Source organism: Callospermophilus lateralis, chromosome 10, assembly GCF_048772815.1.
Source record: "Callospermophilus lateralis isolate mCalLat2 chromosome 10, mCalLat2.hap1, whole genome shotgun sequence".
Lineage (NCBI taxonomy): Eukaryota > Metazoa > Chordata > Mammalia > Rodentia > Sciuridae > Callospermophilus > Callospermophilus lateralis.
This window is the reverse complement of record NC_135314.1, coordinates 49705863-49733306: the sequence shown is the minus strand read 5'-3', so window position 1 is coordinate 49733306 and position 27444 is coordinate 49705863.

Sequence of the window (27444 nt, the reverse complement as noted above, 5' to 3'; positions counted from 1 at the left end):
ATACTGCCAACTGCCCACCCAGCCACAGTCTTGCCACAATGCCCCCTTTGCCCTCTGTACCCTTCCAAATCATACAGGCTCTACAACACTGAGCCTTGAAAAGTATAACCCTGTTAAAAACTGTCATCAATCACTATTGTCCCTGTGACAAAGTCTAAAGTCCTTAGAGTTTATAAACAGCTCTGTAATGTAGTCTCAGGCATGTAGAGTGATCAACTCATCCAGGTTAGCAAGCAGTTTCCAAATTCTGTCATGACCTTCTGAGTTCTCCTTGGCCCTGACCTGTGGCCTCCCGCTCCCTTTCTCCTCACTCTTCACCCCTCCCCCACCTCTTCTGAATTTCTCCCATTTCATGCTGTCTGTCACTCTCACACTTGCATCCTCCGGCCTCCTACTGGGAATGTTCTTTGCCTGTCCCCTTTGCCTTTGTCATTTTGAAATCACCTCTAGGTCTCTGTGGAATGATGACTTCCTCCAGGATGTCTTCCTGGACACCCCCCAGATGACTGGCTTCCTGGTATGGGGACTGTTAGTGTTTCTGCCAATGCCTGGCTTTGTGGAGGTCTCCCTTCTGTACCTGTAAGTGCTACAGGCAGGGGTAGAATCTTCCTTGGCCCCTGTTGTCACCTGTTATCCTCTGTACAGTGCCCACTGGAAATCTCAGCAGTGGTTTTTAGATTAATCATGACTTGCACAGGTACAGCCCATACACAGAGCCTGTGTGTCTTATTTTGGCTTTTTAAAAAAAAAAAAAAATTTGTTTTAATTAGTTATACATGACAGCAGTCTTAGGAAAAAACCAACCAGTTTATAAGTACCTGATAAAACGCAGACTAGCACTTATAGTTAAGTAAATGCAAAATAACTATGAGGTTGGCTTTTTACCACCAGATTCTTAAAGATCACAAGGTGGTGAGGAAACCAGGATATCACCAGACACTCTCTTCCACGAGGCAGGAGTAAAAATCTGTAAAAGTCCTTCAGGAGCTGTGTGGCCAACTCTGCTAAAAGTTTAACCGCACAGTTTTTGATCATTTCACTCCTAGAAATGCATCCTACACATTGTTTTTGATAAGTGCATCAAACATTGTAAGCAATGAGGGGAGAAATGGGGAACAAACCCGTTCTCAAAAGGAGTCTTGTCACAATGAATATCTGTCTAAAGGAGTATTCAGAAGGAATTTCTCAATCAGGAAGATTGACATATGCTCATAAGAAGCATTCCTCAATGCAGAAACAACAACAACAACCTTACTTAGAAAAAGTAAGGTCTAAATGTACTATCATCAAGATGTCCAATTGGTGTCCAAGTTCTTGGTGTATCCCAAAAAAGAACTGAGCAAGACACACAGAAGTAACAGGCAAAGCAAAAATTATTAAAGGTGAAGGTGGAAGTAGCAATCTGTAAGGTAGAGCTGAGTGGGCTGAGCAAGACAGAGAGGCTCAAGGCCCCGATGTCTGGAAATTAGAGTTTTATATGCTGGGCTATGAGACATTCTTTCTCCTCTGCTGACCTGATTGAAGACCTTACTCCATTTGCTCCCATTGGTTACCTTGTAATACCTGATTAGAACAGTGTCCAACTTCCCCCCATTGGTCCCTTTAGAAAACCTAATTAGAATATTGTCCACTTCACACTCATTAGTCATTTTAGAATACTGAACTTGTGGCAGGAGTTATCATAGGTGATATGTCCTCAGTGGCTGGGGTTGTCACGGTAACAGGACTTATTGTAAACAGGGATATGATGTTTTTCACCATATGAGAAAACAGCAAGAAACTATCATTTAAAAAATTTTTTTTAATTTATATATGACAGCAGAATGCATTATAATTTTTATTACACATATAGAGCACATTTTCTCATATCTCTGATTGTATATAAAGCATATTCACACAAATGTGTGTCTTCATACATGTACTTTGGATAATAATATCCATCCCATTCCACCATCATTTCTAACCCCATGCCCCATCCCTTCCCCTCCCACCCCACTGCCCTATTTAGAATTCATCTATTCCTCCCATGCTCCCCCTCCCTACCCCACTATGAATCAGCCTCCTTATATCAGAGAAAACATTCAGCATTTGATTTTTTTTGGGATTGGCTAAGTTCACTTAGCATTATCTTCTCTAACTCCATCCATTTACCTGCAAATGCCATGATTTTATTCTCTTTTATTGCTGAGTAATATTCCATTGTGTATATATGTCACAATATTTTAAGCTTGACATTCAAACCAAAATAGATTGCACTGTCTACCAAGATCCATGTCAAGCCCATGTAAGTATACACTGTGGCTTTACCACTTTTAGACTTGTCAGTGGCTCTTCTTAGGGGAGCAGATTCATCTATTGGTTGGTTCCACAGTTTAGCTATTGTGAAATGTGCTGCTATAAACATTGATGTGTCTGTGTCCCTGTAGTATGCTGTTTTTAAGTCCTTTGGTTATAGTCCTAGGAGAGGGATAGCTGGGTCAAATGATAGTTCCATTCCCAATTTTTCAAGAAATCTCCATATTGCTTTCCATATTGGCTGTACCAATTTGCAGCCCAACCAGCAGTGTGTGAGTATACTTTTCCCCCCACATCCTTGCCACCATTTCTAACCAGAAAGCACACCATCACCAGACACCAAATCTATTGGCACCTTGATCTTAGACTTCCCAGCCTCTAAAACAGTGAAACATAAATTTCTCTTGTTAAAAGCCATGAATTTTGTAGCATTTTGTTATAGCAGCCTCAGTAGACTAAGGCACATTTTCAAATCGGCAGGCAGAATCTATTAATGATACCCTTCACATTGGGGTCATCACTTCTCCATTTTAGGTCCCTGTACTCTGATTTGGTGATTTGAGAAAGAGGAGAACTTCTGGTCTAGCTCATCCCTATAGAGTGGAGGGCATATGGACATATGTGACTTGCTCAGTTAGCAGATCCAGACTCCCTGTATGTCTTTCCACACATCTGTGGTGTCTCTGATTTGTGGCGTCTTCGGCTGATGAGCTTTGATGGCCATCTCCAGGCAAAAGTCACAACCCTGCCCAGCCCCTGTCTGTTCTTCAGATACTGGACCAACCTTGTCAGCCCTAGGTCAAGGTCACCATCTCCTTTGGAGACCCTTCAAAATGTTGCCAATACTCTTCAAGCAAGACTGGAGAAGTTGTCTGGTGGCCTCCCGTTCCCTCACCCTGCCTCTTTCCCGGAGTGGTACTCTCTCCATTCTCTGTGTTACTCCTTCAAAATAAACCATCTAATTTGGTTGTAGCAAATTCAGCGAAGGAAATTTCAAGTTGGTGAGAAGACCTAAAGAGGGGTCTTCATAGCCTACCTTTAATGACCTTATAACATAATTACCTGTCCATTCCTGTCTGCCTTTAAGTGATAAACAATATTTTAAACTTGATAATCAAACCAAAATAGATTGCGCTGTCTACCAAGATCCAGGCCAAGCCCACGTAAGTATACACTGTGGCTTTACCACTTTTAGACTTGTCAGTGGCTGTCCTTAGGGGAGCAGATTCATTTGGGTGCTCCATAGACAATCTGGCAAGGTCCTTTAGGAATGACAGAATTGAAAGCCTGTCCTTTGCCTAAGGTCACGTGGTGACAGATGACCAGATACTGAGTAATTGCAAGGAGGAAGTGAAGTTGATTCCAATAGGACACCTGGAGAAAGAACTGGAATTCTTAGATTCAATAAAAGCTCCCTTCACTCATTTTATTTTTCTACTACAATCTGAGATTTGGAGGTTGTTACCCTCATTTTTCTACTGAGGGAACAGGTTAAAGGAATGAAAGGTCTTGTTTCAAGTTACATAGCTAATCAATGATAGAGATTGGACTGGAATCAGATTCTAACTCAAGACCGGAGTTTTTCTACACATCTGTGGTGTCTCTGATTTCTGGAGTCATTGGCTGGGGAGCACTGATTGTCATTTCCAGGCAACAGTCGCCACCCTGCGGAGCCCCCATCTGTTCCTCAACACCTGACTCTGTTTCTGTGACTCCTCCCTCTCCACCCTAGGGCCTGCTCTGAGTCCCTACCATCACTTGATCTTCCAACCCTGACCCCAAATGCCTTCCCCTGGCCACACTCCTTATCGTTCCAAGCCCTTTGGGTCAGTTGTTTTCTTCCCTTTCTTTCAAATGGCTCCATCATAACAGAGTTCTTTATGACTGCCTACTTAAAAAAAAATTAAAATAAAAACCACATTTAAGCCTCCCTTCCTTCTGTTTCTTACATGCTGAATGAAGTTCAAAGCTTTGGCCTGGCATCAAGGTTCCCTGTGATCAGGGCCCCATAAATGTGACCGGGCCTCCCCTGCTTCCAATCACAGTTCTGCTGTCACTTAGTTATAGCTTTGCACAGAGTTGGTCTTGCAATTTAGTAGGTAAAGAGTGAGATCATTTTTATGCTCAATCTGTCATACAGTCTAGTTCCTAGTGGGTGCCCAATGGTGGCCTGTTGAATGGGATGGCCTCATGCCTGTTCTTGGAAGCATGGTCTATGTGGCCTCTGTAGAGCACTTCACTCCATCTGGGGAGAAGTCTGGAACTATTACCCTGTGCATAGACCCTAACATGCAAAGGGCTGAGATTAGCTCTTGTGCATACACTGAGGGATGGATGAACCCAGACAATAATTGTAAGCATGCTACCAAAGCAACTTAGTGATTCTAAATCATGACAGCAAGGTGTATTTCTAGAAACTGTACCTGAAAACTACTGATTTCTGATATTGATCCCCCAAGTTGTAGCTGCTCAAGACCAAGTTAGGAGGAGCTGTGTTTGAAATTCCACAGACATGCCAGCACTGCTTTAGGGCTATGTGCTGGGATACCAAGATGGCTTACAGAGGAGCTTACACACTAATGGGGGTTGGGATAGGCTGGGGAACAAACCCACAGGTAACTAATGGCGGTACCACAAAACAATTGCATACAGGTAGGAATGGCTGGGAGATTGAAGATTAAATGAGAGAGTCTATGGATAGTACCTATACAGTGCCTGGCAGAGTAGATGCTCAGTAAATAATAGTAAGTCTTATTCCCGCTGTCACACATTTAGCTGGGTGCACAGATGAGCAAGGTCTCTGCCTGTCCCTGATTGCCATGGTTCTTCCTCCCTGCATCCAATCACCATCTGCTCCAGCCTGGTCTGATCATGAGAAACACATCAAGTTCTTTACCTCCTCCAAAGGGAGAAGCTGTTCTTTACGCCAGGAGCCCTCTGTTCCAAGCTCCTGGCAAGGCTGACTCCTGTTTGTCCTTCAGATCGCAGGATAAATGCCACCTCCCTGGAGAGGACTTCCCTGACCGCCCATCACACTCGGGTTATTCTCTATCACAGGTTGGTCATTTCTTCCTGTGCAATCCCCGGAAGCTGCCTTGCTTCTTAGCTTGTATATTGTCCCACGAGACTTCAAGCTCCAGAGAGAGAAGATCCAGCTGTTGTTTTCACTGTTGGGTCTCAGTACCTGGGAATGCCCCTTGCACCATCAGCATGTGCTCGTTCCTGGGGAGCTGGAAAGGCCTCACAAATGATGGTACGTTGGACTGCAGCCTTGCAGATGGAACAGGGGTTGCGAAGGCAAGATGGCAGGAAAGGACTGTCCTTCAGAGGGAAGGAAGTACCAAGGGGAGGACTTCATTGTTATGAGCGGCTCTGTCCAGGGGAGGACAAGGTTCTGAGTTCAAACCAGCATTGGACATTTGAACAGAAATAAACCCCAAAGAATGGCAGCAGAGGGGACAACGCATGCAGCTCAGAGGCTGAAGACTAAGTCCTCTTCCTCTCAGTTCTTCTAGAAGTTTTCTGGGTTGGACTTTTTTTTTTTTTTTTTTTTTTTTTTTTTAATGATAGGATCACCTCATTGGACAGGGGAGATCTTATTAAGGGGCCAAACCTAATTTTCAAACAATAATAATGAAAGAAATTATAAGTATTACCATTTATTGAAATCCTACTAAGTATCAACTGCTGTAGTAGATATTTTAGACACTACCAGATTGGCATTTTCCTCCCCCATTTTCAGTGGCTGAAACTAGGATCTGAAGAGAGTGAACAACATGTGAAGAGTCACAGGGCTAGGAAGTGGTGGACAGAGTTTCACTGCCTCTGACTCAAGAGCCAGGGCTCTTGACCACAGTCTTTCTCTTGGGCTGGTTTATCTCACAAGCCAATCAATTAATTGGGTTTGGCTCAGTCCCTTGTGGGTTGAGTCATCATAAGTCAGACTGCCGGAACCTGTTCCTCCCCAGGAAGCTGATCCAAACCTAATCTTTAAACTGACAAGGCCGAGGGCAAGGCTCTGGACTTTGGTAACCCCATGACAGGGCTGTTACACCCTCTCCCCACTCAGAGTAGAGATTGCTTCTCCCTGGGGCAGGACCCAGGGGACTCATGGGGTCAGTTATTGCAGATGTCTTACTTGGGTCTGTCATGGAGCAGGGAGGCTGAGCCTGGATGGGGAGGCCTGGTTTGAAGTCCAGCTTTTAGTGACAGAGCAACCCTGGCTTGGGCAGGTTTCCTCACTACTCTGCCCTTCACCTTCACCTTAAAGTGCGGACAAGAACAATCTCATGCTGTTGCTGTATTACATGAAAAACATGTGGCGTGCCCAGCCCTGTGCTCATCCCACCGCAAGCTCTCAGCAAGGGGAAATCTTTGTCATTACGGTTAGTAGTGTCAAGGGCAAGTGCAGTGGGATAGAGTTCCAATCTTGGCACCACCACTTGCAACCATGTGGCTTTGGGAAGGCTCCTGGACTTTCTCTTGTCTTTAAACTCTGGATAATTCAGAAAATTTTGAGTAAGGAAGCCAGTTGCCTTCATTTGAAAATTAAAGTTGGCATCTGTTGAGGAATTAGGAAACACCAGAGGCAGGGAACGGTCCCCACTGTGAATGGATGGCATCTGGGCTGTCTGACTCTCATCCCTGTGTCCTGGGTGTGGTCTCCAGAGTGGTCTGCCAGCTTGTCTACACACCCAGTCTACAGTTTTGCTTGGAGCATGGTGAGCATGGTGAGCACAGGACTTAGGGAAGGAGAGGCATCCAATGGATGGGTAAGTCCATCCTCAGGAGCTCTCACCATAGAAACGCAGTTCCTAGGTACTCAGCACTCCCTGGTGTGACTCTAAATCTCTGGTACTGCTTCCATGCCCCCAGACGACCTGCCTGGATCACAGCACTCAGCCTCTTACAGGTGGAAAAGCTCAGCTCATTCTGCACCCGAGTCTCTTAGTAACTGAAGTCCAAGTCTTTGTGAGTTAGTGTTAAGACATTGACACCCTCTGAGGGCCCCCAGGTCATTGAGCTTCTGGGCCTCCAGGCTGAGAATTTGCTACTTTCAGATGGAGGCCCCCCTGAGTTACTATCACTCTGGGGCCTTGCCAGAACTGGCAACCGATTTTCCTGAGGGCACCAGTCTCTCCCAATCATCTTCTTTATCTGGAATGATAAAGGGTTGAATAGATTAAATGCCTGGGCCTGGCATACACTAGATGCTCATCTAATGCTGATGCTGTCCTCATTTCATGTAATCTCTACGACCTGTCTTGGAAGAGATTGTGATGGCCCTTCAAGACTGGAGCCCTGTCTCCTATTGCTCTGGTTTCTGTCCCTTACTCCCTACTAATTCCTCTCTGGCATTATCTTATTCAAACATGTGGGTTCTAGCCATCCTGACTTTCCCCCACATGCTGTTCATGCCCCCTAGGTGAGCCTCGCAGCAGCTACACAGTGGAGCACAGCATGCCCGGCAACATGGCACCCAATTCTAGAGCTGTCAACCTTCATTTCCACCTCTGGGCCTCCATTTCTCCCATTTGTGAGATGATGGCATTGGGCTAGCTCCTCACACGCGGTGCTTGTGTAAATGAATGATCCCATCCATCCACCCACCGACCCAAGGCACCAATGTTTAGCTCCTTCTCAGGTTGTGTGAGGGACAGTGGCAGGAAGAGAGCTGAGTGGCACGTGACCGACCTGGGCTTCCAGTCCCTGACACCAGGGTGAAGAGACATCTCTGCACGCCACAGCAGCGTGAGAAGAGGGCGGTAGAGGAGCACCTCCCTGAGCCCCGCTCCCAGCCCCGCCCGGGCTCTGGCCGTCCGGCGGTGGCTCTGCGGAGCGGTGGGGCCCCGGGGTCGCCGTGTTCCGGTGCGATTCCTCCTCTGCGCGCATTACTCAGCGCGCTGCAATGTCTGCCTCGCTCCAGCCGGCACTGTGGGTCCTCCCAGAGCGCAGCACAATGGTCTTGTTGTGGGCCTGCAGCCCGGGCGGCAGACGAGCCTCTCGGTGACTCACTCTCTTGCCATTTCCTTTGTGTGGCTCCCAGGCTGGTCGCTGGAAGGGAGCGGGTGGCTGCGGGCGGGGGCGGAGACCAGGCGGCCGCTCGCCAGCGCCGCGGCTCCGGGAAGGGGACAGCTCTGGCCGCCGCCTGCGGGCTTTCTTGTGGGCTGGGGGCTCCCGCACGCCGGGCGAACCCACGCCCAGAGCCTCCCGAGGCTGCCAGCGTCTGGCGCGGGGACGGCAAGAGGTTTGCAGCCGCGCCTCTGCACGACTCAGCGTCCGCGGTGGCGGAGGCACGTGTTCCCCATCAGGCCTTCCTCCGCTCCTGGTCCCCTAAACGGACACATCTTTAGGAAAAAGTGAAAATTAACCACGGCAGGGAGCTTTCGGACGGCTTGCGAAACAGCGCGGCCTGCCAGCCTTTTGGTGGGTCTTTGGTACCAGCTCCAATGCGCTGTCAGCAGCTGCAGAACCTGGCATTGGAGGGTGAGGGGCAAGGGGAGCATCTGTCCTGGCTCAGGGCTCAGGGGATGGGCTCCTCGCGCTCAGCACCCGGGTCAAGGCGAGGGCTGAGTATCCTTGGAGGCAGTGGGGCCAGAGGGCACTGAATGAGCAGTCCATGAACAGTCCTAGACAGTGCACTAGGAGCCTGGAGACTCTCCCGCAGGTTAATTGAGGGATCTCTAGCAGGTTTTTACAGAGGAATTTCAGGTATCCTTCAGAGCAGGTCATAAGCTGTGCTGCAAGGCCCCTGGGCCCACTCGGCCCTGAACTGGCTGGCTTCCTATCTGCCGTTTACACTCAGCCATTCTAAACAACTTGTGCTTTCCGCAGCACCCCAGATTCTCACTCACCTCCAAATTCTGCGCAAGCTATTGCTGCTGCAGGAAACCCCACACCCTCCTCTTCAAGGGCATCAGGTTGTCTTCCTTTCTAGAGTCAGTTCAGGTGCTACCTGGGGGTAGGGGCTTCTCTCTGGAGTCTGGATGCGTGCTTCTTGGCACTTTTATAAGAACCTTTGCAAAGCCCTCTCACAGAGCACACCACTCCAGCTCGCTGTGCCTTAACTGCTTGGGCACAAGGGGAATCTGAGGGAGGTAGTAAGAGAATGAATGAGTGAGTGACCCGCTGGCTGACTGAATGAAAGACTTGGGCAAGAAAGTTTCTTGACACACCAGTGCTCCTTGGGTGGGTACTGAGACAAGCCCTACAGGACGCCTAGGAAACCAGTTCTACTTCTGACCTTGCTTTCTCAATGTTTAGGCACCTCGTGTGCAACTGTAGGCATTATTGTGAAGTGATTGCCCTGGACTGAAGAGAGACCCGTGAGGATCAGGAGTGCCACTGGCATCAGTACATAGGGGCAAAGCCAACACACTGTTTGTAACCACACTGAGGAAACAAAAGCATGGATGATACAGTGATGTGACACCTGTTTCTCTTGAACCAGGTTAGCAGGTCACTTGTGAGAACCATGATGCAATGGATGTGGGGAATCATCCCTCCATGCTGCTATGTTTTTTGGGAATTTGCAAAACTTCCCTAGCTGTTGGTCTCAGGGATGTGAGTAGGCTGGGTGAAGATCTTTCTTGCCCCTGTCTTTGAGATGGGCCTCCTAAGCCTTAAGAAAACTGAGTCTTTGCTCAATGCCCACAGAGAGTAAGGGGAAGAAGCCAGGTCTTGCTTTCTTCAATACATCCTGAGAATCTAGTAAATACATCCTAATCTAGTAAAAACTACAGCAGGCATGGTCTCACCATCACTTACTGGGCTTGTCAGGGAGATGCACAAAGAGCATGATACATGCTACCTTCATGAAAGGATCACAGGAGGAAGGAGATACTTGGTCTGGCTGTGATGTCGGGGAAGTCTGTGCAGAGAGGAGACTTTTGAATGGGGTCATCAGAGGTGGTTAAGAATGCTGCCCCCCACCCCCCCCCAAAAAAAAGGAAAGAAAAAGAGTCTCCTGAAGATAGAGGGAAGATAGGAGAACCTGGTGGGGTGGAGGCCATGGCAGGAAGCATGACATCACATGGTTGACCTTTGGCTCTCCTGCATTAGTTTTTTCAATTTTGAGCAAACAGGGACATAAGAGCCCATGTAGTGGTATGTGAAGGTGAAGGTCCTAGAAGTCTGTTTAAAACACCATTCTTAGAATCTCATCTCTGTGGTAATGAACCGAACCCAAATGTTCCTAGGGGTGACTTTCAGAGGCTGTGTGAATTCGAGCGTCATCATTGATTGAACAGAAAACTGGGGTGATTATTACAGTATGATGAACTGAATATTTGTGTCCTTTCCCCCCTTAAAGATGTTGAAATCCTACCCCAATGCAGTTAGGTTTTATGCAATGGGGCCTTTAGAAGGCAATTAAGTCCTGAGGGTGGAGTCCTCATGAATAGGAGAAGTGCCCTGATAAAAGAGACCCTACAGAGTGCTTTAGCCCTTTCTGTTGTGGAAGGATACAGTGGGCAGCCTTTCCAGCATCCAGGAGAACCCTACCATGATGACACCCTGATCTCAGACTTCAGAAATAAATTTTTATGTTTAGAAACTACCCAGTCTTTGGTGGCTTGTTATAGCTTCCCAAAATATCCAGGAAAGAGAGGGCTATAAAGGGGACAAGGAGGATTTTATTTTTTATTTTTATTTATTCTTTTTAGATATACATTACAGTAGGATGTATTTTGTCATATTATACATATTGTACATGATGTGGAGTTACACTGGTGGCATGTTCATATATGAGCATAGGAAAGTTATGTCTGACTCATTCTACTGTCTTTCCTATTCTCATCCCCCTCCCTTCCCTTCATTCCCCTTTGTGTACTCCAATGAAATTCTATTCTTCCCTCTCCCATTGTGGGTTAGCACCTGCATATCAGAGATAACGTTGGGCCCTTTGTGTTTTGGCATTGGCTTCTTTACTTAGTATGACAATCTCCAGTTCCATCCATTTACTAGCAAATGCCAGATTTCGTTCTTCTTTATGGCTGAGTAATATTCAAGGAGGATTAGTTATTATTTATTATTTTATTATATTAATTTATTATTTATTATTGCAAGAAGGAAAAACTACATCATGTCAGGCTCAAGCAGGGAAAGGCAAAAAGCACACCCATGCATCTACCTGAGGCACCATCCTGAGCCCGCTTTAACCGATAAGTAATGGCCTCTTAGAGTGTCCCCCGCATGACTTAGTTGGAGTGTCCCTAGCTCCTCAGATACACAGTCCTTATCCCCACCTCTTTCCTTTACCCTTGGTTCTCATTCTGTGAACCCCAGAGTTACCTCAGCTGGCAATGGGGAGAACAGACCAGAAATATCCATCTGGGTAAGGCTACGTGCTCCATTCCCGTTTCTCTTGGGAAGAAAACAAAAATGCAAGTAGAAAGTTGAGAGAGACTGAGCCAAGCTGTATATGACCTTCAGCTGCCACAAGCCCCAGAAACCCACATCAGCAGCACCCATGAGCTCCTGTTTCAGCCAACGCTGTGGTTCTCAGCATAGGTTCTTACTGTAGTCTCTGAACACCTCACTGCTTTTTGTAGACATTCTTGTTTTCGATTCTGCTACAATGATGATTCCACCAATGGCCAGTTCTAATTCTCCCCTCCTTCTTGCTGAATTCTAGCTTCTTGCTGAAATGGTGGAATCCAGCAGGTCATACTGTTATCAGACATTCCTGCTCCTGGGCTACTGATTGCCACAGAGGTGCACATGTGATTTGGGGCACAGACTTGGCCAAGCCAATCACTTTATTTTTTGATAGAATATTAACTAAGAGACACAGAGAGTTAGGAGGATGCTTGAAATGGAAGGTCCTGAGAGAACAGGACAGGAGCTGGTATTGTGCATAACAAAATAGGAGTCAGGCAAAGCCTAAATTACAAAGACAAAACCAAGAGCCTTACAGAGATGGCCAGGCTACCAAGAGAAGAGAGTTGACAGAGAAAGAGGCAATTCGAGACTCTGTATCCCTTGAAGGACAGACATGGGAAACTTTTTATATTTCTTTGTGACCCAACATTACTCACTTCTTGTCCTCAGAGGTCAATAACACTCGCCTATATTCTCACAATAAACTTTTTTTAAAAAAATCAAAATTGATTGAGAAGGTACCGTCTTTGTTGTCAACAAACAAATAAGAAAAGTGTTCAAACCAAAGTCTTGGTGTACATGACTTAACTCTTAGAATCCCTTGGCTCATCTCAATAAACATTCATAAACATCTCTCATGTGCCGACAGAGGTATTCTGACAAAAAGTGAGAACCAGGGTCTGTCCTCAAAGAGTCCAGTAAGATGTGATCTGGGAAGAGCTGTTTTCTCTTCTAGAATACTAAGCAGTTTAATAGTATCACCCTAAAAGAAATGCAGTTGGCAGCTGAAGGTACCTCAGCTAGGGAAGCAGGAGGAGCTTGGTGGAACAGGGCCTTCAAAGATGATGGAAATTAATCTTGCAGAGAAAGAAGGAATGCAGAGTTCAAAAATCAGAAGTTTGATTGCAGGAAGGGATGTGATATGGAGGGGAATACAGTAAACTGCATGGGTTGGGAGAAATATGGGGTTTATTCTAGGAATTAGAATTTTTGAGTCCTTCCATGTCTCTGACCTTCCAATATGGTGAGTCACCCACTTCTCCCATCAAGCTGTTCCCTCACTGCTTTGATTCCAATCTTCAGAGGAGGTGAGATCTGCAGCCTACTTCATCTTGGCTATCTTGGGTCCCCCAGAAATATGGGGTTTGGAGAAATTATGATGGATGAGTCTGTAAGACTGACTTGATTGGGTTTAAAATGGACCTTGAGTGTCAGGCCTAGCTGTTATCACAGGATCATCAGAATGGATCATGAGATATTTTGTAGTCTAACTTAGGTGAAGTAATGTGGACCCAGTCCCTCTTAAGGTACCCGTGGTGTCAGACCACATCCTGAATGCTTATCTGATACTATCTTTTCAATGGCAGGAATTCAAATTATTCCTTTCTCTTCAAGAACTTAGAGATCGTTCCAGAGGGGTCTTCTGACTCCCAGCATCTCAGGCCAAAAAGAACTAGGTCTTGAGAGTTTTCAACGTGTCATCTGAAATAGCAGCTTATGATGGCCAAGAACAGAACAGGAACATTCACCATGAGCCAGCATCAGGCACTGTGCTTCTAAATCTTACAACACCTACTCTGTGAGGTGGCAATTGCAGTCTCTTTTCAGGTGAAAAGACTGAAGTTGTACGAGGATGTCCAACAGCTCAAGAAGAACTGGCCCACCTGGATCAGATTCCCTTGCCATGGGTGTATTTCCCTTCTTCCTGCTCCCCTTGGAGGAGGCCTGCCTTCACACAGGTCTGCCTTCAAGGAAATATCACCCATGCACAGAGGAATTCCAAAATGGCATTCATTTAAACTAAAGGTCAACACAGAGGTGGCTATGTGGAGGGAAGAGATTACAGTTGGTCCTGTGGATCCATGGGTTCTACATCCTCTGACTCAATCATTTGCATATTGAAAATATTTGGGAAAAAATGCATCTGTATTGAACATGTACAGGCTTTTCATTCTTGTCATTATTCCTTAAACAATACAATACTAACATCTATTTCCATAGTATTTACATTGTGTTAGGTATTATAAGTCACTTTGAGATGATTGGAAGTATAAAGAAAGATGTGCCTAGGTTATCTGTAAATATGAGGACATTTTACAGGAGGAACTTGAGTGTCCACAGATTTTGGTATCTGCAGGGGGTCCTGAAACCAATCCCCCTGGATACCGAGGATGACTGTAGAATTATATGAATTGAGTAAAGCTCTAAACCACATGCACCAGAAGTCTACAGACACATTTAGCAAAATGTTTACTTACAATAAGCCTGAGCGAGCCCCCAAATTCAAAAGGAATTATCATCTTACGGACCCCTCTTGAGACCACACAGAGCTTCCGGCTTCCGGAGACAGCAGATGCTATTGCTTCCATGAATAATGTCATCACTCTGTACACAAGGGGGAACAGAGGAAGGAAGGCGTACAGATGGGGACAGGGAGGAGGGGCGGCAGTAGATCCTCTCTGGGGCTGTGCACAGCTCAGACACTGCTGGAGAGAGAGTGTTGTTCCCTGTACTTATGTTGGCAGCTTAGGAGACCAGGAGCCTTAGATGAGGGGTTAGTGGAGGGGGCAGCAAGCAGGGTGATGTGATCTGGTGTGAGAGAACTCTAGAAGGAGCGATTATAGCAAGGGGGGCAGGGGGGCAGGTGAACAGAGCAGATGTTAAAGGACAACTGAAGCCCCTGAGAAATGTGGGCTCAGGCTGTGTCTAAACAGAAAGGCCAGAGAACTCTGCACAGGTCCTAGACTTCAGGGTGCATCAGAGCTCCCTGGGGAACCAACTGAAGTCCTAGTTTCAGAGGAAATCCCCAGAGACCGAGTTTGGGATGGGGCCCAGCATTTGTGGCATTAGTGACTAGTTCCCCAGGAGATTTCATGCAGCCAGTCCTTGGGAAACACCAGCCACAGGATTTTTTTTTCTCTGGACCTCAGTGCCCTGCTGCGTAAGTGGAGAGGGCTGTCAAAGACCATTCCTATTGTCACTGCCAACTTCCTGTACTTTTTCGTCTGTAATGCACACAGGTTGCCCCATACCTGCTCGGCTCTTGGCAAAAGCGTCCAGATGATAGACTCTTGCAGCTCCAGCTGGTCTGCCCATTTGGGTGAAAACAAAGCAGCATCGTGTGTGTTCACATGGGCGTCCAAATGGGACAGTGTTCCTCTCTCTGGAGGCCACGGCTCAGGGCCAGGACGAAACCACTTCCAGGTCTCAGGTCACAAGATCATGCAGCATGATTTATTTAAGGAAGAATGCTCACAGGGCTCAAAAGAAATTAAACATGTGTATTTCTCCAGCAATTAGGCATGTGTTTTCCCTTGAAAAATAGTCCCCATGCCCTGCCTGGAAGACAAGCCAGGTTCTCAATGAAGCTGTATTCCAAAGGCCTCTAGGAGGGGACTGTTTCCTAGCAGAGAAGCCACATGAAAGTCTTCACAGGAGCTTCACACTGCTCCCACGACAGCTCCAGCAGACTGGAGAATCAGGGAGTCCTGTCTGGAAAAACGAGACAGGCCGAGCCTGTAAGGTTGATTTCTGGTTCAAGTTTCCCAATGCGATGTGAAGGAGGAATTTTCCACTTTTCTTCATCCCGATTCACCTTGGCAGAGTCTTTGGAATCAGAGGCTGGGCCAGGCGAAATCTGTTTCAGGTGGGCACCCAGCCAGACTTGCACCCCTGATGAATAGTCCTTTGTGCAGGTCCCAGTATCAGTCACCTCCCATTGGCCAGGAAAGGACTCCATCCTACTGCCTCCACATGATCTCTGCTTTAGCCCATCTGTTCTGGGAGGAACGTTCCAGGATATGAGGACAGGAAAATGTCATGGTGTCATGCAAGTCCTCCTCACTGAACTTGAACTTAAGTGGGTAAAGAGGTCATTGAATATGAACGGACTCGCTGGAGTATTTTGTGGCAGGCTTTGGAAATCAAAAAGTCAATGAGACACAGTCCCTATTCTGGTTTAGAGCCTGTGGGGGTGACAGGTAGGCAAATCTCAAGAGGGCAGACATTAATAAATGTCACAAGAGAGGTATGGAGAGATTGGGGCTAGAGGTCCTGGCTGGAAGGCATCAGGCAATGCTTCCCAGAGGAGCTGGTGTTTGTACTGGGTTTTAAAGGGTGACTGGGATCAGAGAGGGAGAGTGCAGAGGGCAGGGAAGGGCAGCAGAGGAAAGCCCTGTGGCGCATGGGGGTGCAGAAGGTAGCCTGGGATTGTTAGCAGAGAGATAGATGAAAGGATAAATAGGAGAAGAGACTGGAAGAGCTGAGGCCAGGTCATAAAGGGCGCTGTAAGTCATGGAGCGGGTCTGTACTTGACAAGGTAGGCAATGGGGAGCCATCAAAAGATTTATAGCTGACAAGAGAGGAGTTGGATATAGAGAGAATCTGCCATAAATTGGGTGAGGATGAAATTGGCCGGTCTTAAGCTGAGGGAATCAATATAGGGACGGAGTCAAGAGAACTTTTAGAATGAGGCAGGAGATGATTGTTCACTACAAAGAGAGGGACAATTTCTAGGTTTCCACGTGTGTGTGTGTGTGTGTGTGTGTGTGTGTGCGTGCGCACGCATGCGTGTGCTGGCTGGGGATGGCAGTGTGGTGTGGTGGTTACTCACATAGGCTCCAGGGTCAGAGGGCCTCTGTTCAACACTTGGATTTTCAATTTCCTGGATAGCGACACAGGCAAATTACTTAACTTCTCTGTGGTCAGTTGCCTTGTCTGTAGAGGGAATGAACATATAACATAGTGAAGCACAGCTGCTTTCCTCTGAAAGCAGTTGGGGTATCTGTTATTCCCTAGGGTACCCTGTGAAGAACAAGTACCTGGAGTGCCACTTACTTCAAGAGGGTGATGCCCATGTTGCCCATTTTACTGTCTATCTGGAAACATCTATGACAATCCTGTTAAGTGATGACTTTTTCTTTAACCAAAATCAATCAATCAAAAACCTCTTTTGAAAGAAGTCTAAGAAAGTGTTGTTCCTTAGGTAGAAAACAAAAGTCATAAGGGTGGGGGGGAACTGCCAGGTGGCATTTGAGAATTTGGGGTTTCTCAAAAGAGCTTTGCAAGACATCCTTAGTCTTGTCACTGTCACTGTGAAGCTAGAAGAGTGCTGTGATATATGGTGCTTTAAAACCCATTATTATGGTCACACATGGAATACACACAGACAGAAATGTCCATTAAACATGAATGACAGCAGAACAGGCCATTATATAATAAGATCTTGCCTAACCATCATGCAGGTCAAGAAACCACCTTGTGAGTACTCCACTACCTTTCCTGCTACCCCCCACCAAGAATGATTTTTATCTTGACTTCTATGGCTACCACCATCCTGGTTTTCTCTCCTCCCATACCAAAGTATGTGCTCCTGGTCCCTAAACAAGATTCCGTTCTCATTGTCTCTGACCTCCATGCAATGGAATCCTGAGCATGTCCTCTTGTGTCCACAGTAGGAGCAACACCACCCCGGCTTGTGTGAGGCTGCACTGGGTATATTTTCACCTTTGCACTAATAGAATGCACCTCAACAGACTTCTCCACTTCCCTCCAGTGGGCATTGGTGTTGCTTCTTGTTTGGGATCCGGGTGCAGCTCGGCAAAGGCCTCTGCTTCTCCCAAGCCGTGTGCGCAGGTCTGGAGTCAGGCACCTGTGGGGAGGGTTCTGATTCTAAATCCCACAGAGCAGGCCTGAGGGATTGGGCAAACTGCTTTAATTCTCAGTTTCTGCATTTATAAGATTGGGGGATTAGATCTATCAGGCACAGCTGCTATGAAAAATAAATGTAATCATGTACACAATAGGCAGTTTTACCAGTTTGGGTTTCATGAGGAAAGCGGAATCACTATGAGGGAGACAAAATAAAGGATTTGTTATAGGAATTTGGCCATTGCAGTTGTGGAAGTGAAGGTCTGTGTTAGAGTTTCCAGGCCTCCTTCCAAATTTTATCTGTGAAAACTTAATCTCTAAATTCATATGCTAAGGGTCTTTGGAGGTGGGACCTTGGATAGGTAATTAGGATTAGATGAGATAATGAGGGTGAGGTCCTTGTGATGGCTTTATAAGGAGAGAGAGAGAAGCCCAAGCTAGCCTGCTGGCTCTGTCTTGCCACTTGTACCCTCCAGGATACTGCGATGCAGCAAGAGAACCCTCGCCAGAGGCCGAGCAGACAACTTGCTCTTCGGTGTCCCAAGCTCCCAAACTGAGAGCCAAATAAACTTCTGTTCTGTGAAAATTTTCCAGTCTAAGATATTTTGTTATAGCAACAGGCTAAGACAATCGGGAAGGGATCAGTTGAAGGATCAGAGTCACTCACCAGGCCACAAAGTGATACAGGTAGAGTAGATGAGACTCCGCATATGGTGGTGGCCTGAAGTCACTCCAGGTCAGCAGGAAAAGCAACAGGAAGAACAGCAAGCAGCACACGAAGCAGGAGAGCACAAGGGTAGGCTGGAACTAGAACTTATCACATCACTCAGGTTGCATGATAACTTGGTGGCCCATGGTCAGGAATTCAGTCTCTATTAGGCCCCAAATAAGGCAGAAGTTTTTCTTAAAGGGAGAATCGTAATGTGCAGAGTATGGCACAGTTTTATACCCACGTTATAAAGGTCCCTGTGGTCACTCACCTGTAGAGACCTGCCTCAGCTACTTTTAGCACAACTGCTTGTGCCAAGTCTTTTGTTCCATTCAGATGGCAGAACAGTCGCCTGGGTCTTTTACACAGTCTTCTCATCTCCCAGACAGCCCTCAAAACCAGCAGCTTTTTAGGTTGATCAAGTTGGAGTAGCATGCCCCAAAGAAGTGCAGTTGCTTCCAGAAGCTGACCAGGCATGGTACCATTGCCTTCGTGGTAAGAGAGGCCAGATGCTGCAACTTCTCTTTCATGTTGCATGAAACTTCTCCACATGACCTGATTCTCAGACCTTTAGAAAGTCACCCATATAGATGCCCCTGAGTTTTTGTGGGATTTATTTTTTTTCTCTATTTGTTTGTGTTTTTCTTAACAAGATATGCAGAGTAATTGCCTTTTCCTACCAACCAGGACCACATAGCATGATATCAGCAGCACAGTAGGCCTGTGTGGCATCCTGTGGAATGGAGAGGTTATCAAGGTCTGCAGGATTAGGTTGTGACAGTAGATTGAGGAGTTACAGCCCTGAGGTAGGACAGTAAAGGTGTACAGCCTGCTGGGCTGTTTGAAAGCAAAGTGCTTCTGGTGGTCTTTATTAATAGGCATAAAGAAAAAAGTTGCATTTGTCAAATCAGTAGTGAACAGAGGTTGTATTAATTTCTTTAACAACAAAACTACATCTGGAAAGCAGCTACCGTTAGAATTGCCACCTAGTGAAATTTAGGATAATCTACAGTCGTTCTCCAAGATCCACGTATCTTGGCCCCAGGCCAAATGAGCAAGTCAAGTGGCAATGTAGTGGGATTCACCATCTCTCCATCTTTCAAGTCCATGTTGATGGCATCAATTTCTGCCACACCTTCAAAAATGTGAAGCTTCTTTAGTTCACTCTTTTGCAGGTAGCGGGGATTCTACCATTGTTCCCTTGATATTTTTTGTATCATACTAACTCATACCATAGAGAAGGAAATCAGTGTGGAGATCCCACTAATAACAGGTCATGTCTACTCCTAAAACGATCAGTTCTGGAACCAGGAAATAACTATGTGATATTCAGGGTCACCCTGAGCCCACCGTGAGATGGATTCAACCATAACTCCATGGATCATCTGATCCCCACAAACCAGTGTTCTTACAGTAGGTCACATTGGCATTATCATTCTCCTGAAATTAGTGTCAGTTTAGAGCCAACACCCAGCAATTCCTGAAAGGTGTAGTAATTTCCTTTTTCCTAACACAAAGTAATACTGATAAATGTCCTCAGGTTTCTTTGGGAAAAACAGGAAAAAAAAGATTTACTCTATAATTTTGGGCTGATTAGTAGGTTCCTTCCTGAGGGGATCCACTCCCCTCTCGTTCAAGTGGCAATGGGGCTCAGAACTGGCTCAAGTCTAAGTAATCAGTCAAGTCTCTTTACTCTTCGGATCTAGAACTTTTCAACGTTATGTAGATCAGACTTGAGCAGGCCACACATCAATTTGTGTTAGAGACAACATGATCAAGTGAAAGCCAAAAGATCTCCATTCTGAAGAATGTTTCGGGTCTGCTATCCACTGCAGTGTCCACCTCGTCTCTGGTGGGGGATTAAGCTCCCTCCACTTGGATTCTGCTACCTATGCATATGATCATCCTCATGGATTTCCAGAGCTTCCTTCAGTGCCAACAGTTCCATGTCATTCCTGTTTTATCGTGATGAGCTACCCCAGGGTCTTATGGTTTAAATGTCATATCTCAAAGTCTTGATAACAGAAGCATCCTGGGGACATCATTAGAAGGTAGGCAGGCAGGTCTCACATAATAAACCTACTCTAACATTCTGATCTCCCTAAGCCTTTGGCTACCTTCCTCTACTTTGTATTAAGAAAGTTCTAGTATTTCATTTGTACCAGGTATAAGCCACCATTGGCTCTAGGTTTTAGTTAATGAACCAAGGAAACCATGAAAGTCATTCAAAGCCAATTAGAGTATCACATAGAACCCAGAATATCTTTTTAGTTTCCTGTATTGGCCTGTTTGCCCTGGTCCAGCATTATATTCCTTCCACCCTAGTTCTACATTATTAAGATTAATTTCTAAAAAATATTTCTCAAGTTTCTATGACTATAAATTGGCAAGATATGACTCTTTTGATGTATATGAGATTTTTTTTTCCACATGGATCACACTTTAAACTATGACTCCTAGGACCTGCTGAAACCTGAATCTAGTTATAAGTCTAGAAGCAATGAGAAGGGCTAGGGTAAGGTCTTGTGGAGATCCAGTAGTTTACTGCAGGTCTTTTGTCCTGAACCAATTCTCATGAAGTTCACCGCAGTTTCTTCAGACAAGGTAAGACCAAGCTCTTCAGTGATGGAGGAAGTGCAACTTCAACTAACAAAGGAGACCCAGCAAAACCCAAGTTCTCCGGCTTCATTGGAATCTGCTCATGTTTCCACCCCAGTCTTTTGGGGACCCTCTTCCTCCCAGCTGAAGTTCTAACTTTAACATAAGAGAGCCTGGGAGGTTGTAATTTCAATCTTAGCCCCAAATTTGACTTTGGATTAGATTTTTAGAAATTTCAGTCCAGTGGCCATAGGAACTAAAGGTTTTCCTTAGTTGGACCTTGAGTTAGGAACTTAGAGCCCTAAGATCATCATTTTCTTTCTCCAAGTCCTCTAGCATGCTTAGAAGCTATCTATGCACTCTTCTATCCTCCTAATTTTATTAAAATGTTCTATAGAAGCAAATACTTGGCCATTCAAAGTCTCACCTTCTATAAGCATTTAATGACATGTGTTTACAGGTGATAATTTAATTAGCTGTTTTATACTCATATCATGACTACCGGTGTCCTCTTTACCCCTGCCATCAGGGTCCTTGATGCCTTTGAATATAATCAGACCAAAGAACCAATTCTAGAACCAAGTCAGAGAACCCATCTCTTAGGCTGTCTCCTTCAGGGTTTGGTCAGGAAAGTAGAGGTACTCTCACGGATGTGAAATAAAGAATTTCTTACAGAAATTAGATCCCACACAATTCACTATTCACGAAAAGCTACGGAAATGAAAGTCTTGGAGAGAAAACTTACTATGCAGGTCCTGCAAGAGCAGTGCTGTGGTTTGAAGGTTTGTCCCTACCAAAACTTGTGCTGAGGCTTAATGCTCCAACATAACAGTATTGAAGGGGTGAGGTCTTCAAGGAGATAATAAGGTCACAGGAAGACTGCTCTTGATCAGTGCTCCTCTCCAGACAGTGGAACAGGTCTCACAGGACTGCATTAGTTACAAGAGTGGGTTGTTATAAAAAGAATTCAACTTTCTTAGCTTGCCCTCTTGTTTCCCCCATCCCTCTTTCTCGCTCTGGCATGCACTTCAGCCTGCAATGTGATGCTCTCTGCCATTAGGCCCTGAACAGAAGCCAATGCTGGCATCATGCTCTTGGACTCCAAAACTGTGAGATAAATAAAACCCTTTTAAAAATAACATACCTAGTATCAGGTATTTTGTCATAGCCACAGAAAATGGATGAAGATTGACAGCTAGTGAAGAATTCTGGGAATGCCATTGCCTCTTTGTCTTATGGTGGGTCTGAAGTTAATGCAGGGTAGATAGCAGGAAGTTCAAGTTGGACCTGAAGCAGGAGAGAGCAAAGACAACCTGAGATCTATACCAGACCTCTGTCATCTCATCTTACAGAAGAAGAGCATGCCCTTTAACGGAGCTGCACACATGCCTGACATAGGACACAGCAAAAGCTGTGGAAGCTCCAGAATTGGTTTCTGCTCCACACCAAGGAGGACAGCAGATCAGTGACAGAGCATGTGCATGAGCTATGGTGGCACACGGGGCTCAGCACTGACATTTAAGTATGATATTTGCTTTGCTTTCAAAATCTCATACCAGTCAGTTTCTCTTGTGGCCAACCATAAGGGAGGGCAACACAAAAGAGGAAAGTCTGGGAAATGTTTGAGCTTAGAGAGGCTGACCTAGAACAAAACCACCATAGATCAGAGCCATCAATATTTAGTAGTTCTTATTTAAGGAGCTCCAGATTTAACCTAAAGATCACAGGGAGGAGCAATTCAAAAAAACTTAGAATGTGAATCAGCTTATATTAAGACTGTGTGTGGGATTTTACTTATAAAATCAGGATCAGGAAAGCCAGAGGGGAGGGTGGGCCTTGCTCTAGAGCATGTCTATATTTGACAAAGATGGTGATAACCCAACTTGTTATCACAGAGCATTGTATAGTTTGCTAAGTGTTTCCGCATGCATCGTTTCATTGTGTATGGATGGATCTACTTTGGTTACTCATTCACTAAATGCGTGTTGAGTATCTGTTTTCAGCCAGGTACCATGTGAGGCATTTTACCTGTGCTGTCCAAATACATCTTCTTTATATTTCACACATCTTTATGAAAAAGATATCTGGGCTATTTTACAGATAAAGAAATTCTAGCTAGGGATACAAGACTCCAATAGAGATACAAGATAAGGGCTTGTTTTTGCTCTCAAGAACAGAGATTGGGCTGAGTGTGGTGTACGTTACAGGATTACACCTGTAATCCCAGTGGCTTGGAGGCCGAGGCAGGAGGATCATGAGTTCAAAGCCAATCTTAGCAATTTGTAAGGCCCTAAAATTAGTAAGATACAGTGTCTCAATAAAATATTTAAAAAAGGCTGAGGATGTGGCTCAGTTGTTAAGTGTCCCTGGGTTTAATCCCTGGTGAGAGAGAGAGAGAGAGAGAGAGAGAGAGAGAGAGAGAGAGAGAAGGGATGGGAATTAGTAAGCATTAGTAAGCTTTTTGTATCAAGGGACAGGTAGTGTTTTAGGCCTTGTGATCCATATAATCTATCACAGTTATAGAGAAAACAGCCACAAACAATACAAAAATTAACGGGAGTGGCTATGTTTTAATAAAACAATTTACAAAAATGGACCTTAGGCCATATTTGTCATTCCTTGTACTATGAGGTCACAGTCTAGAGGGGGGTCTACTAATGCCAATAGCTCACGATGACACAACCAGGCCAAGAGGTATACACCAAGGGCTGTGGAGGCAGAGGGGACACCTGGCTGGGGAACTTGGCAAAGCCTACATTTCTAGATTCATGACCTCTGTGACTCACAGTTCCAGGTCACTGTCATACAAGAACCAGGAAATGGCTTGCAGACAAATGCAGGTGGGTTAGAGGCTCTCTGTCATCAGAACACGTGTCTCCTTTCTGAGCTGTCTTCCCATAAGCTGAACCTGTAGTGCTTCTTCCTCCTCCTCAGACATTAACCAGACCCTAACACTTCCTGAACACCAGTGTTCCCCAGCTTCGGCAGCATGGAGGCTGTGGGTTTCACACGACGATGCTAAAATGTACTCCCTTATAGGTGAGCCTCAACTTCTTCTGACCCGGAGCTTGGAAATATCACATCCTAGTCAATGACCATGGGCTTACACTCCTCTGAATGTCCCCTGGTTTGTGCCCCAGGAGTAGATTCATAATTACGGTGTGGCTTACAGTTGGACATTAGGAGGAAGCTCAGCATAAGAAATTTTATAGATAAAGAAATTCTAGGTATGAAAGAGAAAGCTTTCTATGCAAGTGTTGCAAAAACTTTCTCAAACAATAAAAACTGTCTCAAAATGCAATGCGTTGCCTAGGTAGGAATTTCCGAAGAGTGGAGAACTTGAACTTGAGTGACTAGAGATGATCATATGATTGCAAAAGTCTACTATGAAAAAAGTCCCTGGTTTAGGAGTCTTTCTGTTTCACTGACCTATTTAGTAGCTCTATGATCTTGGATAATGTTCTGGACCTCTCTTAACTTGGTTTTTTGATTTGAATATGGAGATTACACATCTCATGGGACTGTTTTAATAACTAAATGAGTATGTCATCCAAGTTCCCAGGATGCATTAGCCTGACACATAGTTGGTCCAAGACAGCTTTAAAGGGGTCTGACATCTGATGGGGTGGGGTGGACACTCTGGGTTAAAATAACTTCTGAGCTCTGAGGTTTATATCTTTGGTATACAAATCTGATAAGGATTCCTTTGCTTATATAAAATTATTTCATGTAATCCCAGAAACAAAGGGATGTGGCCTAGAGAATCTTTGTGTGCTCCCTAAACTTGCACATTCGCGGAGGAGAATTTATTAACACAAATGAATTTTATTTGGAGAGAGAAATAATCATAGGACTTTTATGCATAATAGTTTTTCATGTATGTAAGACATTTTGGATTTCAACATGAAGTGTTTCCATTTCAAACTGAATCAATTGTGGTTTCTAAATGTCGCCATTGACGAAGCTTTCATTGAAGTTCAGAAAAGGGGGAATTTAAAAATTTTTTTTTTTTTTTGCTTTTCCCTATTTTAAAATATATTACCCAATGGGTTGGTATTAGGGATAGGCGTCCATTTCTGTAAGTCTTATATAAAATAAAGGCATCTGACTTTGTGGGCAGAGGGAGGTCCGATTTCTTTTTTAAATGCAGATGGAAAGAATCCCAAGAGACCAGTGAAGCAAGAAATTATCAAAGCCACAGTATTTACTGAGTCACTTTGTGCCAGTGCCCCGGCAAGCTGCCACCACGGCGGCCAAGCCCTGTCACCCTCGTTGACCAGGACAGAGAGGGGCTCACTGTACTGGGGGAGAGGAAGCAGGAAGTTTGCGAAACCCAGACAGAAGAAAAAGAACTCCTTGGGGACAGTCCCAGCAGGTGGGAGAGCTCCTTTGCACAGGAGGTTCTTTTGACCCAGAGCGCACACAATGGAACCCTCTCAGGAAAGATTTTTTTTTCCACGGGTTTCTTCTTGGCTCTTGGGATTTGTTGTGGGCTGGCTCTCTCTGCATGCCACTTGTCTTGGCCTTTCTGGTTTTCTTTCCCTTTGGAACCTTTCAGATCTTGCCATTGTGTGCAGTGCCCCGGTAAAGGCCTGAGTCACACTGCCCGGAGCTTTGCCGCCTGCCTTCAGTGACACAGAGGTACCAGGGTTCAGTCAGGAAAGGACGCTTTATCACCGGGGCCCTGGCCCCAGGACCCCCTGGGAGCATTGTTGAGGGACTTTTTCAGATGAGAATGTTTCTGTAAAAGGCTGACAGAAGGCTTTTTAGGACAGATGACCTTTAGAAGTCTTTTTCAATTCTGATTCTAAGATTCCAAAGTGGTGTGTGGCCCCCAAACAATGTCATCTAAGGAGGACAGATGGAACTAAAGAGGGCTCAGAGGAGACAGTCAGGGATGCCCTGAGAGCCTTGCAGTACAGAATGAGGAGCAGACATTGGTCCTAGTAGGGGTCTCAGTGGGCTGATCCTGGTTGGAGTTTGCCCACAGAATGGGAGTGTGCAGTTGATATGGAGAAGAAATCCTGGTAGATAAATCTCGGTGCCAAGCCAGAGGGCTTTTTGAATCTTCCCCCTGTTTGACATCCGGGTGGCCCTGGGCTAGTGCAATACCTTGCTGAGCCTGTGTTTTCTCTTAGTCAATGGTGATAAAGTTCACCTTGCTTGGGCCTTAGGGCACCTGGGAGGATTTCAGAGGATGAGGGAAAGTGCCTGCAAATTCCAGAATACCACAGATTGAATCCTATTGACCAACCCTATAATTTTATAGGGCAGATAACAATGTCTGGAGAAGTTAAGAACCCGTATAGGAGACCACACAATGTTGGTCTAAGATAGTAGGCGATAAGGGCTTCCCATCTACCAAGGATGCTTGCATTGATCCCTGGTGGCCCTTGGGGAAGCTTTGGGACCATGACATAATCCCAACTTCCCGGTGGAGTTTCATCTCCTAATTTTATTTTTTCTGATTATAAAAAGTATATGTGCTCACCATGTGAACCTTGTTGAACACAAAAATCACAAAGAAGAAAACTTTGAAACATTTTCTGATTCTGGTATATGGATAGATATACTGTCAAAAATATGATATAGAACCTTCTAGCCTTTTTTTTTTCTATTCTTGTGCATGTTTGAACATAATTGGAATAAATTTTATGCAGTTTTTTATGTTGATTCTTTTTCTACCTAACAGTTTGTTATGCACTTTACCATTAAAACTCATGAAGCAGTGTCATTTTAGGAGATGGGGAGGTGGGGGCCTATTGACAGGAAGTAAGGTTTTGGAAAGCATGCCCTTGATATTGGAACTCTGGCCCCTTCCTCTCTCTTTTTGCTTCTCCCGCCATGAGATGAACAGTCATTCTCTGTCATGTGCTCCCACCATGATGTGCTGCCTCATCATGGTCCCCAAAACAATGGGCCACTCAACTTATAAACTATGAACCAGTAACTCTTTCTTCTTTATAAGCTAATTATCTCAGGTATTTTGTTACAGTAACAAATATAACACAGACACAGGTTATTTTCTAATTGTTCATTATTATAAACAACAGTTTGAAACATTCTTACACCCCAATTTTTGCTCTTCTGGTCCCTCTTTCAATTCCAACACCTTTTATTCAGTCCAGGGAGCTGTCTAGATGTCAAGAAGGCAGGTCTGAAGTGAAAACTGCTCCTGATTGTACTAAATACTGTAAGTGCTGCCCCATTAACAAACAAACGCTTCCTAAAGGCTGCCCCAGGGTATTTGGTCATTTTCTAAAGCCAAGCATCTTGATTTTTATAGAGGCTCACAGATGTCAAGGTAAAGTATTTTCTTTGAATGTATATAGTTTACATTAAGTATTTATATTTGCCCTGTGTTGTTCTCAGAGATATTTAGGGTAACTGAGTTTCACTTGTCTATCCTGGTTTAAGTTTCAAATCAGACTTGTCCCCTGTCCTTGTGAAGTCCCCTCCTCCTAATCTGCCCTGCGCCATGACTTAGGTGGGAGCATCTGGATGTGGCAGCAGCAGTGTGGCGTGTCTTCTGCAGAGGGGGTCGCAGGAAGCCTTGCAGCTGTGGCTGAGTCTCTGGGAACACTTGCTGGAGG